Source organism: Vulpes vulpes, chromosome 3, assembly GCF_048418805.1.
Source record: "Vulpes vulpes isolate BD-2025 chromosome 3, VulVul3, whole genome shotgun sequence".
Classification (NCBI taxonomy): Eukaryota; Metazoa; Chordata; class Mammalia; order Carnivora; family Canidae; genus Vulpes; species Vulpes vulpes.
In genome coordinates, this window is record NC_132782.1 from 152211590 (window position 1) to 152226396 (window position 14807).

Sequence of the window (14807 nt, forward strand, 5' to 3'; positions counted from 1 at the left end):
TGGGCCTCCCGGGGTCCTTTGTGGGGATTTGCACACAAGGCATGGCCAGCGCGGGGACGGTCGCCCGGGGCCTTCCCATCTGCGGCCCGGACGCCGTCCCAGAGAGGCCCTCAGGTGGCCCCCGTCAGCAGAACCTGGGGAGGCCGCGGCTCGGGCCAAACGCATGACAGGAGCCACCGTGGTGAGCGACCCTGCCCTCCGCTTTGTGACCTGCCCCCTCTTTGGGTCTCCACGAGCCTGTCCCGCGGCTCACAGCGTCTGTGTATCCACACAGCTTGCTGGACACCTAGGCCTGAGGGGTGTCCCCCTAGAGTCCCCACATGGGGCCTTGCCGCGCAGGAGGGTGATGGGCCGGCCGTCGGGGTGGGGGGTGACTCGGAGGGGATGCGTCAGCAGGGCCTGGCCGCGGCGGGTGGCCGAGGCGGCAGCATGGCTGGGAGCCACGTGGGGGCTGGGAGAGGACGAGGGGAGTGGCCCCCGGCAGGGGAGGGGCCGCCGGGCGCAGGTAGCCGGGCTGCGGAGGGACCTCGGGGCGCATCATGGGCCCGGCCCCACCTGGGCTCGAGCTCAGCACCCAGTCGCGGGGGATACTCTCCCCACCCCCACCCCAAGTGTGTCCCCGCTCCGTGTGTCCCTCACTCTAAAATAGTCTTAGAAAACCTCCAAGAAGCGGGAGGGCAGCCGGCCCGGGAGAGAGCAGTTGAATCAGGGAAGCTGGAGGAGGCCGCGGGGAGACCCTGCGGTGCTGGGGGGCGCTGGTCACCGGGGGAGGGCACCCCAGCCTGCTGCAGGAGCTGCGGAGCCCGGCCAGCTCCCTCCCCTGAAGGCCTGGGCACAGGCCTTGCTGGGCACCCTGGGCCCACCTTAGGGGCACGACCGGATCCGGCCTCCTCCGGATTCCCTCCATCTCCCACCCCGTTTTCTAGGTCAGAGCCTCTCCAGCCAGGGTGTGAAGCGTGTTACTGGGAGTCCACTCAGTGGGACCGGTCGGGGATTTGCTCCAAGTCAGGACTTCCCTGGCAAGGGGCCCCTTTTCCCTCGGCCGCACCCTCCTGGTTGGGCTTTTCGAGGCGTCAGGTGTGCAGCGTCAGGTCTCAGGTGTGTGTTATTTGTGCTGGAGTCGTGTTTGCTCACAGTCAGCTTAACTCAGGGCTTCGTGCTGCCTCCACTGCCGACACATCCAAGTGCCGGACGCGCACTAGGACTCGCTTTCTGTGCATGTCGTGTCCCTGGTGATACCTTGTGGGACGGCATTTCCACCCTTGCAGCCAAGTGTCGACGGGTAGGGGGTCCCTGCCTTTCAAGGACCTGCATCTCAGTGGCTGGACAAGTGGAGCTTGAGTAGAAAAGGAATTTTGGAAGTTATCCTTGTGAGCCGGACTTTTTGTGTTTTTATCAGGTCAGAAATTTCTGGAAGAAGCCGGAGTCAGCCGAGGAAAGGGTGTAGAAGGGCAGGCCTGACGCAGAAAGCATCCCGGGTGTGCCAGTCTCGGCAAGGGGTGATTGTCCCTGCACAGCAGACCGGGTTATCTGATGTGCGGTTTGGAAAGTGTCACGTATTGTGCTTTTCACACACATACCCACACACGGGGCATTCATCCTCACGTGGTCGGGGGCACTGAGCACAATGTATATGCTGAGCTTGGTGGATAAATGGATGCCCTTTATCCGTAGGGCGCTTATTTTCATCATAGGCACCGAGAAGGCACGTTTTCCAAACGGGTCACGCGTTCACTTCTGAGCATGTGAGAGTTCTGTCATATTGATCCTAAGGGGTCTGTGGAGGTCGAGTGGTAGAGAGAAAAGCCAGTTTGCAAGTGACTTGTTAGATTCTGAGCTTCTCCTGGGCTCCTAAGAACCATCCTTAGGACTGTAGAGTCACGTTCCAATGCCTGGGTCGGTCCCTCTGTGTATTTTTGCGTCGTTGGGATCCGTGTAACATCCTCTTTGCTGATCTGCTTTTGCACGTAACCTTGGTTCATGTTGCTCTTTTCCTGTGTCCTCACACCCCACATCTTTCTCCTTGTAATGGCAACAAAATAATCCCCTGGGCTGATAAGTAGCCGTCGGTTTAACTTTCTATCCAAGCGCTGGACATTTGGGTTGTTTCCAGGGTTTCACAAGAACATATTTGCTGTGATCATCATGTGCAGATTGCTCAGTCAGCAACTTGTTATGCACCTTCTGGAAGGACAGTCTCTGCCAAGGTCTTGGAAGTGATACCAACTCATTAAGCTAAGAGTCTTCAGAACTGGCATTCAGGATTTCCTGAGACAGCATCTTAGTCTTTGGCTTATTTTTCTTCATTTAATTAGCAGATATGGAGAGAGGAGGACCTGTCGTGGGCCAGAGACCACTAGGCCCTGGTCCCCAGCCAATGGTGCGTAGAGCAGCCAGAGGGTTGGAGATGAATGCGGCGGGGGCAGACGTCATCGTGGTGACGTTGCCATCCCGTAAACACGGTGTCGGTCAGACTTCCAGGTGCACAATGGGCATTTGGTCTTCGTGAGGCAAAATGTCTAGATGTAGTGCAGGGTAGCAGATGGTAGGGTGGGGTAGTAAAAATTGCAGATTAAAAAAATCAATACAGTTTTTGTTATTTCTAAATTAGGCTGACAAAGCGATGGCTGGGTTTGAAGCTGTATGGTGTAGTGAAAGCACGAGCCTCTGGATCCAGGGAGTCCTGCATTTGACTCTTAATTCTGTTACTTGTAGACTTGTGGTTTTGGGGGAAACAGTTAAACCTTCTGAACCTCAGCATCCTTATCTCTAAATTGGGTATAGTAGTTTCTGTCCTTTGGACTGTGTGTATTTCTAGTGCCCAGTCCAGGGTAGGGGGCTCAGCAGATGGTTGTTGGCAGAATAGAAAATGGATGGATGGATGGATGGATGGATGATGGATGGATGGATGATGGATGGATGGTTGTTTGGTTAGATAGATGGAGTGATGGATGGAGGGATGGAGGGATGATTAGATGGATGGATGGATGATTGGAGGGATGGAGGGATGGATGATTAGATGGATGGAGGGAGGGATGGATGGATGGATGGATGGATGGATGATTAGATGGATGGATGGATGGATGATGGATGGATGGATGATGGATGGATGGATGGGTGATTGGAGGGATGGAGGGATGGATGATTAGATGGATGGATGGAGTGATGGATGGAGGGATGGAGGGATGATTAGATGGATGGATGGAGGGATGGAGGGATGATTAGATGGATGGATGGAGGGATGGAGGGATGATTAGATGGATGGATGGATGGATGGATGATGGATGGATGGTTGGTTAGATAGATGGAGTGATGGATGGAGGGAGGGATGGAGGGATGGATGATTAGATGGATGGATGGAGGGATGGAGGGATGATTGGATGGATGGATGGATGATTGGAGGGATGGAGGGATGGATGATTAGATGGATGGATGGAGGGATGGATGGATGGATGGATGATTAGATGGATGGATGGATGGATGATGGATGGATGGATGATTGGATGGATGACTAGATGGATGGATGGAGGGATGATTGGATGGATGGATGGATGGAGGGATGGATTGAGGGATGGAGGGATGGATGGTTGTTTGGTTAGATAGATGGAGTGATGGATGGAGGGATGGAGGGATGGTTGGATGGATGGATGGATGGATGGTTAGATGGATGGAGGGATGGAGGGATGGATGGAGCAGTCACTGTGGATTGAGAAGGCCCTGAGGCCCTCTGTAGTAAATAATATATCAGCATCAGGCTATATCTGCTCTATTACCTTGAGGTTTGTTGAGCAAATTTTCTCACCTCTAAATTAAGGGAAACCACATTAAGAATCCATAAACGTCTCTGTTGGGGCACCTGCGTGGCTCAGTTGGTTAAGCATCTGCCTTCGGCTCAGGTCATGATGCCAGGTCCTGTCCCTGAGCCCCACCTTGGGCTTCTTGCTCTGCGGGGAGCCTGCTTCTCCCTCCGCCTGCTGCTCCCCCTGCTTGTGTTCGCTCTGTGTCAATTCAATAAAATCTTAAACAAAACACCACCCCTCTCCCTTGTCATCTCCTGTATATTAAAAGCTGTAAATGACAAAGCGTGACTCACTGTGGCCCTCAGCAGTAGGGGCTTATTTCCCCAGACCTTCAGAAAGTGTGGAGGAGGCAGCTGCTTCTGCCATTTGCCACCAAGGATCTCTGCTGCCTCCGTTCCTTTGATTTACTCTGTGTTGAGTTTGAAATGTAGACTTTTTGGCGGCCAGTGAATGATCGTCACGGTTCTGCGCCTCGTGACCACTCTCAAGGTTGGGAACCCGAGAGGCACCTGCCAGGCTGCTTCCGTCTTTGATGAGGAGGCAAAGTCCTTCCCCAGCGTCCTCAGGCTTCGCTGGGTTGGCAGGGCCCCTGCTGCCCAAGCCCAGGCCCTTCGCTGGGCCCCGCATCTCCACCTGAGCCAACTAGGCCTCCGTCAGCAGGGCCGTGCTGAGGCTGTGTGCACGGGCGGCAGCCCACGTGCCAGCCACACATCACACAGGTTAACTGAAAAAGTAAAAAAAAAAAAAAAAAAAAAAAAAAAGGCAGAAGGGCAGGCTTGGTGGAGGTGATTTATTTATACGAGGCCCCCAGCTCAGGTGTTGAGACTTGGTTTTAAGCTGGGTGGCGCGTTTCTGTGGCTGCACGTGACCTTGTGGTGCGTATGGAGGGATTTTCTTTTTTTTCACTTGTTTTGAGTGACAGAAGGAAACAGCAGTGAGAGCCACGACAGGGAACCGCTCTCTAGCGTCAGCTCCAGGCCTCTGAGATGCCGCAGCCCGGACTTGCCAGACGCCCTGCGTGGACGGTGGCCAAAGGACGGTCGGCAAAATCCTTCCCCAGCCAAGCGGAGCGAGGGCGAGAGGATGGGGCCCGAGGAGGCCGCGGGGGCTGGCGGTGACACTCCCACGGTCGCCAGGGTTCGGCTGATGCTGGCTCGCGGGGTCACGCCGCGCACACGACCTAGGAATCCAGATCCGAGGTCACAGAGAAAAGAATGAGTTTTTGTGGGGGTTTTGGCTTGGACGACAAAATGCCTCGCGGTCACCCCCACCATTTCCTCTTTGGATGCCCCCCACCCGCCTTCGGAAGGGTTCAGTGGGGTCCCGTGCGCAGACCTCAGGACCTTGGCCTGTAAAGACGTGCCTCCAAGTCGGCCTTCGACTGACGTCCCCGCGGTGGGCGGTGGGGCGTGTGCGGGGTGGGGGCCGGGCTGCTGGTGGCCCCGTGGGCATTGGCCGTGCCTGGAGCCGGCCCTCGGGGACTCGCTCCCCGGTGGTTGGAGCTCAGGGGTGTCTCGTGTGTGTCCCACGGCCCCAGACGTCCAGGTGCAGCGGCCATCAGAGGAGGAGAAGCACCCAGTAGGCAGATGCCAGTGCGCTGGCCCCCGAGGCCGGGCACAGGCGGGGGACGGGGCGGGATTCAGAGTGAGCGACAGGGCGACAGGGAGAGACCGGCTCGGCAGGGTGGGCCTCACTGCCCCGGGAAGATGCTGGCAGGAAGGAGGAGGACGTCCCTGGCACCCCCTGCTTGGCGCGTCCTGGTAGGTGGGACGCGTGGGGGAGGCACAGCCCCTGGCAGGTGCCCAAGGAGCCGCCGGAAGGCCCAGCGTGTGCAAGGAGCTGGCAGGGGCCCGCGTGTCCTGCTGAGTCTGTCCCCACAGCTCCGTCACACTCGAGGCCGTGAGGTCACGGTGACGTGCTCCCTGCTGAGGGACGGCAGGTGGGCATGGGGGCGGGGCAGGGCCGAAGCCGGGGCCCCCCGTGGGGTGCTGCAGCCGGGCCTTGGGCTTGGGGGAGGCGCCTGGAGGGGGCGGATCTGGGGGGCGCCTGGAGGGAGGACGGCCTGGACCTGCAGGTGGACCCGCGGGACGGGCGGGAGGCAGAGGGAAGCCACGGGTGAACAGGGTTGGGCGGGGCGCCCCGGAGGCAGCCGTGTGGACAGCTGTCCCCAGTCTGGTTGTGGCCGTCGTCGCATTTGGGGTCGGGGTGCGGCATCCGTGGGAAGATGAGCAGAAGGCAGGCTGGGAGCCCTGGGGCGCGGCCAGGGGCTGCCAATGGACGTGCACCTCTGAAGGCCACCACCTTGGGGGCAGGACCCAGCCGGGGACCCGGAGGACCCTGGGACCCTGCCTTCCCGGAACAGCCACCTGCCGGCGGGGAGGGTCTACCCTCAGCAGACGCTTGATGTTGACAACGCCGCGGGCACCATCCATGACCCCGGGGCTCAGAGGCAGCGCCTGCAGACAGTGGGACCCTCTGCCCGGGCGCCCCGCTTGCCGGCCCTCCAGGCTGCGTAGCCCGGGTGGCGCTGGGTGTGGATGCGGGCGCTCCGGTGTCCCTTCCTCCGGGCTTCCCTCCCTCTGGGACATTGGCCCCAGGGCCTCTGCATCTCTGGAGCCTCCCTCCCCCTGGAGCCTCCTCTCTCCAGGCCTCCCTCCCTCTGGGCCTCCTCCCTCTGGGACATTGACCCCAGGGCCTCCCTCCCTCTGGGACTTCCCTCCCTCCAGGGCCTCCCTCCCCCTGGAGCCTCCCTCCGGGACATTGACCTTGGGGCCTCCCTCCTCCATACCTCTGGCATTGACCCCAGGGTGTCCCTCCCTCTGGGGCCTCCCTCCTTCTGGGCCTCCCTCCCTCCCTCCCTCCCTCCCTCCAGGGCTTCTCTTCCTCCAGGGCCTCCCTGCCCCTGGAGCCTCCCTCTGGGACATTGACCCTGGGGCCTCCCTCCTTCAGGGCCTCCATCCCTCTAGGGCATTGACCCCTAGGGCCTCCATCCCTCCAGGGCCTCCATCCCTCTGGGTCCTCCTCCCCCTGGGGCCTCCCTTCCTCTGGGGCCTCCCTCCTTCTGGGCCTCCCTCCCTCTGGGACTCCATCCCTCTGGGGCATTGACCTCAGGGCCTCCCTCCCTCCATCCCTCTGGGCCTCCATCCCTCTAGGGCATTGACCCCCAGGGCCTCCATCCCTCCAGGGCCTCCATCCCTCTGAGACCTCCTCCCCCTGGGACCTCCCTTCCTCTGGGGCCTCCCTCCTTCCCTCCCTCCAGGGCCTCCCTCCCTCTGGGCCTCCCTCCCTCTGGGGCATTGACCCCAGGGCCTCCATCCCTCCGGGGCCTCCGTCCCTGGGGCATGGGCACAGTCATTTCTCCTGCCTCGCTCAAGCCTCCCTGCTTGGATCTTCTGGTTAAGCCTGGAGTCCTTCCCAGGTTAGCGTCAATACTGCTTCCTCCGGGAAGCCTGCCATGCTCACCCCACACTGGAATCGCCGCCGCCCTCTGCGCCCCCGGACTCCTCGTCCTTACGACAGTTCCACGCCGTGTGCTGGAGCTCTCACTGCCCCGTCGGCGGGCGTGACGTACTGTGGGCTCCGGGAGGACGGAGCCTGTGTTGGTCTCAGTCCTCTCGGCAGCGCTTTCCACGTTGCCAGGCTCGGAGTAGGTGGGAAAGGCTCATGAGGGGCAGGATGGTGAAGGGCCCACCCCCTCCTGTCCCTTGCTTGGGCCTGGGGGCCCTGCCGGCCGCCCGCCCCTCGGGAGCCCGAAGCCGCCCCAGAGGCCGCAGGAGGACCATGTCGCCAGCCTGGCCGGTTTCCCTTGGGCGAGGCGCTGAGCCCGCCGTGAAAAGACACCGGCACGAGCCGGGCTGCGGGGTCGGGGGCGTCGGCGGGGGCGCAGGAGCCGAGCCCATCCCCCAGCCGGGGGCACACGGCTTTGTTTGTTCGCACGTTCGCGGAAGAAAAGAATTTCCACTTTTCAGCGTGGAATCCTCCCCTCCGTTCCGGGGAGGCCGTGGCTCGCGGGCTTCGCCGTGCATTTCGGGGCTTTCGGTTTGTCATGTGGTGCAGGCTGTTTGCCTTTCCCGGCGGACGCTAACCGTTTCCTGTGAGCTTCCAAGCTGCCGGGGAAGCATGTTCCCTACTTTCATCTGCGTTTTTCCCAAGGGCTGAGCCAGGCCTCCCGTCGCCGTGAACCTGCGAGGGGGACGTCCCGTCGGAAGCTGCGAGCCGAAGCGCGGCCGGTGCGGCGGCGGCGTTGCCCAGATGCGGGCAAGGCCGCGGCGTTGCCGGCCGCTCCTCACCGGGCTTGGGTTTGGCGTCGTTCAGCCAGCGCCGGCCTCTGGCCCGGGGACGCAGCGGGACAGGGAGCGGCGGGACAGGGAGTGAGCGGCGCGGCGGAAAGTGCAGGCGCTGCGGGCTTCACGGCTCGGAGTTTTGACCAAACTGGATTTTTTTGGACACCGTCTTGCAACCGTGGCAGGCGCTTGAGCGAGCCTCCGTGAGGCGCCGGGTGCGGAGCGGGCGCCTGGCTCTTCGGGACGTGCGAGCGCACATGGGCCGCGGCCGGAGACCCGCTCCTCCGGCGGGTGGAACGTGCCCACGTACCGTGCGGGAGGTCGACGGGAGAGCGGCGGGACTCAGGGAGCCCGAGGGAGGGGACGCTGGCGAGGGGCGCGGTGCTTGCGCTCGGTCCACAAAGCGTAAGGAAGCAACGCTTCCCTCAGGCCTGGGTTATTGGGGTTGTTCTAACGGCATAGGGCTCTGGGTGCGCCCCTAAAGCTGCACCAGCGTTCCCTGTGGGGCCGACACCCGGCGTCGTGGATGCGCGGAGTCCGCCCAGACGGAACAGACCAACTCGCAGAAACGGGGAAAGTGGCCACGGGGCCGGCAGACTCCGCTCTGCGGTGACCAGGGTCGGGCCGAGCGTAGAACCTGCTGACGGGTTGATTAGCACCGTCTGGTGTCCGTGAAACTCCCTGGAAAGCAGGACTTGCCCGCCCCCACCCCGCCCCGAGGTCACGGGCCGCGACGGCCTTGAGCCGCGTGGCAGCCGCTCGATGCCTGCAGTTTCCGTGTCCCTGTACCTCAGCGAAGCTGAAGAGAAGGTGCCGGCATTGCCGCGGGGCCCGGGTGAGGCGCGGCTCTCTGATGCCCTGTGCCAAGGCCCGGCGGCAGGAGGTGGTGCAGGCGGTGCTCTGGACGATGAGCCGTTTTGCACGAACACGCGTGTCTTTATTTGGCTCCTCTGGCCACATCCGGTCTTGGCCACCCCCTGGCCACTGCTGAGGCACGGCCCGCCGGGGACGCAGTGGGAGCCGCCGTCCCCTCCGCGCCCTCACAGGGCGGCTTGCACGTCCCGGCAGGTGCAGGTGGACTTTGAAGGGCGATCACGCGGCCGGCACCTCGCCGGGAAGCACCGCCAGGCCCGATAGTCACTGCGGCCGCGGCCGGTTATTCATCGAGATGCTGTGCAGATGCGAAGGGGCTGTCCCGAGCCTCAGAGAACCGGGAGGGCACTTACGGCAAATGCAAACACGAGCTCTGCGCCGCCGCCGGGAGCTCCAAGGAGCTCACTCCCCCCCATGACAAAAACGTCAAGATCCCGCGACACGAATAAGCAAAACACAGGAACTTACTGCCTCGCTAAAGGGGGGAACGTTCATATCCACTAATCAGAAACGCAGATGCAGGCGGCGCTGGGAACGCCGCTGGGAGCGCAGAGCCTCAGGGCCCAGGAGTCCCCGTCACTCTGTGGGTGGCATCGTTGCACGGCAGCAAAGCCCTGTTAAAAAAGGAGACTCTTAACTCTACCGTAAGGAACTCAGGGAAGCTGGGGCCACAGGGTGAAGGAGTGAAGCATGAACATGAAGGTACCCCGTGTAGCCCTATTTATAATGATGAAAACTGGCAACAACCTACATATTTTGCGTGTTTAGGGGAGTGATTTAATGAATTGGGACTTTTCGGCATGAAGGACTGTTATTAGGCCCCTTAACCGTGATGAACCTGTGTAGAAACACACATTTAAGTATTTAAAATAAAATGGAAGAAATGGTCCTCATTTATGGAGCTGGTCCTAGTGGCATTAGACCAACATTCTCCCTTTTTATTCTTTGCCTTTTAAGATTTTATGTATTTATTCCTGAGAGATGCAGAGAGAGAGGCAAAGGCACAGGCAGAGGGAGAAGCAGGCTCCATGCAGGGAGCCTGACGTGGGACTTGATCCTGGGACCCTGGGGTCACGCCCTGGGCCCGAGGCAGACGCTCCAACGCGGAGCCCCCGGGCGTCCCCCCCCCCTTTTTGTCTTACAGCCACCGTGTGCGAAAGGTCTCGTCACACTGTGGAGTCGAGGCTCAGAGCCTAATTGCTCAGGGACTCGCCCCTCACCGGTGCAGGAGGGACGTTCAGTCCAGGTCTCGTGATTCCAGAGCTTTCCTTGGGATCCTGCCAGCAGCGTGTACCTGGCCGTGGGGAGCTGAGCACGAGCCCAGTGGTGCTCCCGGCCCCGCTGAAGCTGTCGCTGCGGAGCCGTGCGTGAAGCAGCGTCGCTGCCCTTGCAGTGGGAAGACGGGCAACATCGGTGGAGCATGACCTTCCGGTTGCTTCTCCGGCTGTTCTGTGTCACCACAGAGGTTGGCAAGGTGGGAGTCGTGGGCGTGTTTTGAGCGCTTCTCTGTGGCTCTGGTGTCGCCAGGCTACGTCCCCATGTTACCTGCCAAGGAGCTGGGGACACGCGGCCCCGGTGCCTTCACTGGGGGCGCGGCTTCCCGTGCCCGGCTCTCCCGGGGTTACGGCCGGTGGGCAGGGGCACCGCCCTCACTCCTGGTGCCTCCAGACGCGGGTGTACGCCTCGTGGGGCACATGCCTGCGGTAGCACTGTCCGTGGGCTCTGAGGGCCCTCGTGCCCGTTTTGCCCCCTGAGATGACGTCGTGTCGGGATTCGCAAGTGGAACCAGACCCGGCGTGAGTACGGAGCCCTGGAGGAGAGCTGGTCACGTCGTCCAGATGCCCCTCGACGCGGGGCCCCCGGGTCGCTCCGCATTTTGCACACGGGGAGGCGGAGGCACCCATTGGTTATGTGACTCGCTGGGGGCTGCAGGCAGTGAAGACAGCCGGGAGCCGGGCCCACGGACCCCGTGATCGTCCCGCTCCCTCCAGGCTGTGCTGTGTGTGGAAACCAATGCGATCAGGATCCACCGGCTGTTCCCAGGTGTCCCGGGGCTAGAGGCCCGTATTTCACGATTGCAGCAAGTATCTGGTGGCGCCGGGAGCCTAGCAGGGTGTCACAGGCATTCTGGGCAAGTCCCAGCGAGCGGAATTGTCGGGAAGATGCGAGAGCGCAGCTGAGGACGCGGGCGGGGCCGAGGAAGGAGCAGCGTCCCCAGGGCACGGGGAGCCTGCAAGCTCGGCCGTTCGGGGTCCGTGCGGTCATGACCGGAGCCAGCGGGAGCCCCTGGGGTGCAGCTCCTTACGTGCGGCCCAGTAGCTGCTTCCCGTGTGCTCGCTCACCTGCACTCTGGCCCCGGGACCCGGGGAGGAGCTTCCAGCCGTGTTGGGTGGGATGCGCCGAGAGCCGCCGCCGTTGCCGTGGACAGAGCCGTCCCAGAGCCTGTGTGCCCCCGACGCTCACCTGCGTCTCCAAGTGAACAGGGTCCCGTCGGTGTCCTGTTCTCGTAAAATGAAGATGGTCTGCTTGAGGGAGAGGGAGCGAGTACATTGGGGGGGTGGCAGGGAGAGCGTCTGCGAGCACATGCCCCAGAGTGAGGGGCTCCAGGTGCAGCCCGGTCCCGGGACCCCCGAGGTCGTGGTCTGAGCCAGGAGCCGGACTCGGAAGCCTCAGCCCAAGCCCCCTGCGCGTCGGCCAGGTCAGGATTCCCAGTGTCCATCCCCCCACAGCCTGCTCCTCCCCCACAGAAGCTACCGGTCGCTGGCGCCAGAGCCGTGGTGTCGTCTACACCCGTCGTCTCCCTCGTCCCTCATGGCTGCTTCATCAGTGGGTCCCCTGCCCTGAGCACCCTCCCTGGCCTGCACTGTGTGTCCCCGGACAAGCGCACGGCCCCGCAGGTGGCCGTCCCGGCCCGTTCATCCACGCAGCCCTCAGGCCTGTCCACGCAGCCGCCCGACACACCGCGAAGCTCTTTGGTCGGTCCCACTGCTCCCGTGTTTACGTGGAAGCATCCGCGGGACCTGCTCCATGGCAGGTGCCTGTAGGGACTCGTCTGGGTGCCCATGTGTCCCCTGGCTCTGTTGCAGTGCCAGGCCTGGTGTCGGGAGCCTCGTCCCCTCGTTCACAGCCGTGTCTCCCGCCATGCAGCTGTGCCTGGGACGGGGTTTGTGCTCAGTGAACGCCTCTTCTCAGGAAGAGTCCCGGCTCAGTCGTCGTGACAGAGACCACGCTGGCGCCCGTGCGTAGGTCAGTGGCCTCCTGTGTGCGGCGAGGCCGTGGGGTGGGTGTCACAGCCCCGTGGGTGCAGCTGCGAGCTCTCGCGGGGCTGCTGTCCCCCTCCCGCCACTGCCGTGAGCCCAAGGACGCTCTCCCCCCCCCCCCAATGCCCCTGATGTCCCCGTCTTGCAAGTCACATCTGCCTCCTGCTGGGGAAGCAGAGGAACATCCTCCAAGGTCACCTGCTGCGACCTACAGGGCGGAGCGGACAAGCCGCCGCCGAAGGCAGAAGGAGACTGGCCACAGAGACTTTTGTGTGGAACACACCCACCGAGTCTTTGAGACCAAGTAGACCTGAAGAAAAGGGATTTTCTGTCTTCTTTTTTCCCTTGAATATCGTGTTTCTAAGAAGACTGTGTTCCCCGGCTCTCCTGGGTCACAGCCAGCGGAGGCTTCGGAGTTCTCAGAGGCGAGACGGGCCTGGCCGGGCCGAGGACGATGCCAGCGCCCCCCCCCCCCCCCCGACACACTGGCTGCGCGGAGCTGCTGACGTCACGACGTGCTTCCCGCCCAAGGATGCTCCTGCCCCGGTGGTTCTGTGCACGGCCTGGCTCCGCACCGACGGCCCGGGTGTGCCTCGGCTTGCTCACCTGCTGAGTGGGCGCGGGAGGACCCACCCCGTGTGGCCGCTGAGCAGGCTGGGGGAGTGGAAGTGCGTGGACTAGTGCCCGATGGACTTCTCCACGGAGCCCGGTGAGTGCTGGCCGCTGCGGCACAGCACCGTCCCTCAGCCACCAGGGGCTTCGGGGGCTTCCCAGTGAAGGTGACCTACGGGGCGGCCGTGCAGGAGGGAGGCGAGTGTGTGACAGCAGGACACGCAAGGCACGAGCGAGTGAGGCAGCGGCCCCTGGGCGTGCGGGTGGGTCTGGCCCTATGGTGGCAGTGACCGAGAGCCCCCGGGCCCCTGGGGGCTGAGGAGGTGGGACCTGGTGCCGGAAGCTCGACTTCCGGGCTCAGCCTGTGACCCCAGGTGGCGGCGCCCTGGGTGGCCTCGCCCGCCCCCGCCGGCTGCCCCAGACCTCGGCCCGGCCCCAGCCGCCAGCACAACCCGCCGGCACCGCTGGCACCTGCCACGTGTCACGGGCACGGCCTTGGGTCCCGGGCTGCCCGCTCCTAAGTGGAAGTAAGCGTCCGATTTCAGGTCCTTCGCCTGTTGGGAGCCCGGAGGTAAGGCCGCACGGTGGATTGGCGTCCCAGCCCTCCCAGCCGTGGCTTCCGCGTGGTGGGGGGGGGTGCCGGGGGGCCCAGCCCTGTGTTGGGCTCGTCTCCCCGGGAGTCTGCTCGAGATCCCCCTCTCCCTCCGTCCCACCCCCGCACACGCTCGCTCTTGCTGAAATAAATCCTTTAAAATAAAGGCCTCCCGAGCAGGCGCCCCCGAGGTGTGGTGAGCATCGCGGAGCCTTGGGCCGGCTCTTCACCTCCCGGGGCCTCCGTGTCGTCATGAACGGGAGCGGACGTCCGCTCGGCTCGTCAGGGCAGCGGGAGGACTGGCGGGGGCGAGCCGCCAGCGAGGGTTCCTGGGTGCCTAGTGCTGCGTGGACACCCGCGAGCGCCCGTGACGTCCCAGCAGGATGATGCCGCAAGGGGGGTGCCGATGTGTCCCAGGGCAGGGGAGCAGACGATGCGGCCTCCGTGTGCGCGTGCCTTGCCCTGGCGGCCGGGGGGGCTCCCTGCGCGTGGCGGGCCGTACCCCTCGACGTGTGGCCGCCCTCAGTCCCGAGCCGACCTGCTCGGAACGAAACACTGAAATGGCTCGTTAGTGGCGTTTACGTTCGTTACCCGATGAAACCTCATCGCCCGCGTGGATGCAGTGAGCACCCTGGGGTTTGCCCTGCCCGTGGGGTTACTCAGGAGCGTGAAAGCGCGTGTGGGGCTCGCGTCTCGCCTCCGTGGAGCAGCACTGCCCCCGGCGCACCCTCGCCCGTGACCCGGAGGTCGGTGCTTGTCTGCGCCCATGCGGCCTCCGCATCGCCCTCGGGGCTTCCACCTCGCGGCTTGGTCCTGGCAGGGACAGGCTCAGGGAACGAGGCGAGGAAGGCGCGTCCCGCTCACGTCGGGGTCCGGCTGGGACGCTACCGCGGGTGACGCCAGCACCCTCAGGGCCGGGCACAGGATGCCACCTGCCCAGGGCGCGGGGCCACGTAGGCCAAGACGCCCCGTCGCCCGTCAGGAGCCAGCAGAGGTGCACCCGGGAGCACGAGCGCTCGGATCCGGGGGCTGCGCCCGCCCCCGCGCCCGCCGGCCTCACCGTGTTCGCTTGACTCTTTCAGGTTCGTCCCCGCTTCCCGCCTGAAGGCGACGGTGGCCCACAGCACGTCCGACCGGTGAGTCCGCTTCCGTTTCTCGCACAGGGTGACCGTTGAAAGGACGCTGCCACTCCTGGGCCAGACCCCCCGGCCACTCCTGGGCCAGACCCCCGGGCCCGGCGCTCCGCTCCGGCGTCTGTTTTTTCACTTTCTTCCTGCCCCGGAAACGATTCGCGATGTCTCCAGGCCTTAAAAACCCACACGGATCCGTGTTCCTCCGCTAGGGACGCGGTCAGGGAAAAGATCTGTGATTACTCGCTGAAATAAAA

The 14807-nt window shown here is 63.1% G+C and overlaps 1 protein-coding gene across 2 annotated transcripts in view; it reads left to right on the forward strand.

Moving 5' to 3' along the window:
* GNG12 (G protein subunit gamma 12) overlaps positions 1–14807 on the forward strand; it is an 83687-nt gene that overhangs the window by 19534 nt on the left and 49346 nt on the right. Inside the window, exon 2 of one of the 2 annotated variants that reach the window (XM_072754916.1) lies at positions 14503–14556. The exons of the other annotated variant lie outside the window; for it this stretch is intronic. The gene's annotated coding sequence lies outside the window, so the exon portion shown is untranslated. The remainder of the gene's footprint in view (positions 1–14502; positions 14557–14807) is intronic. 2 annotated transcript variants of the gene reach the window in all.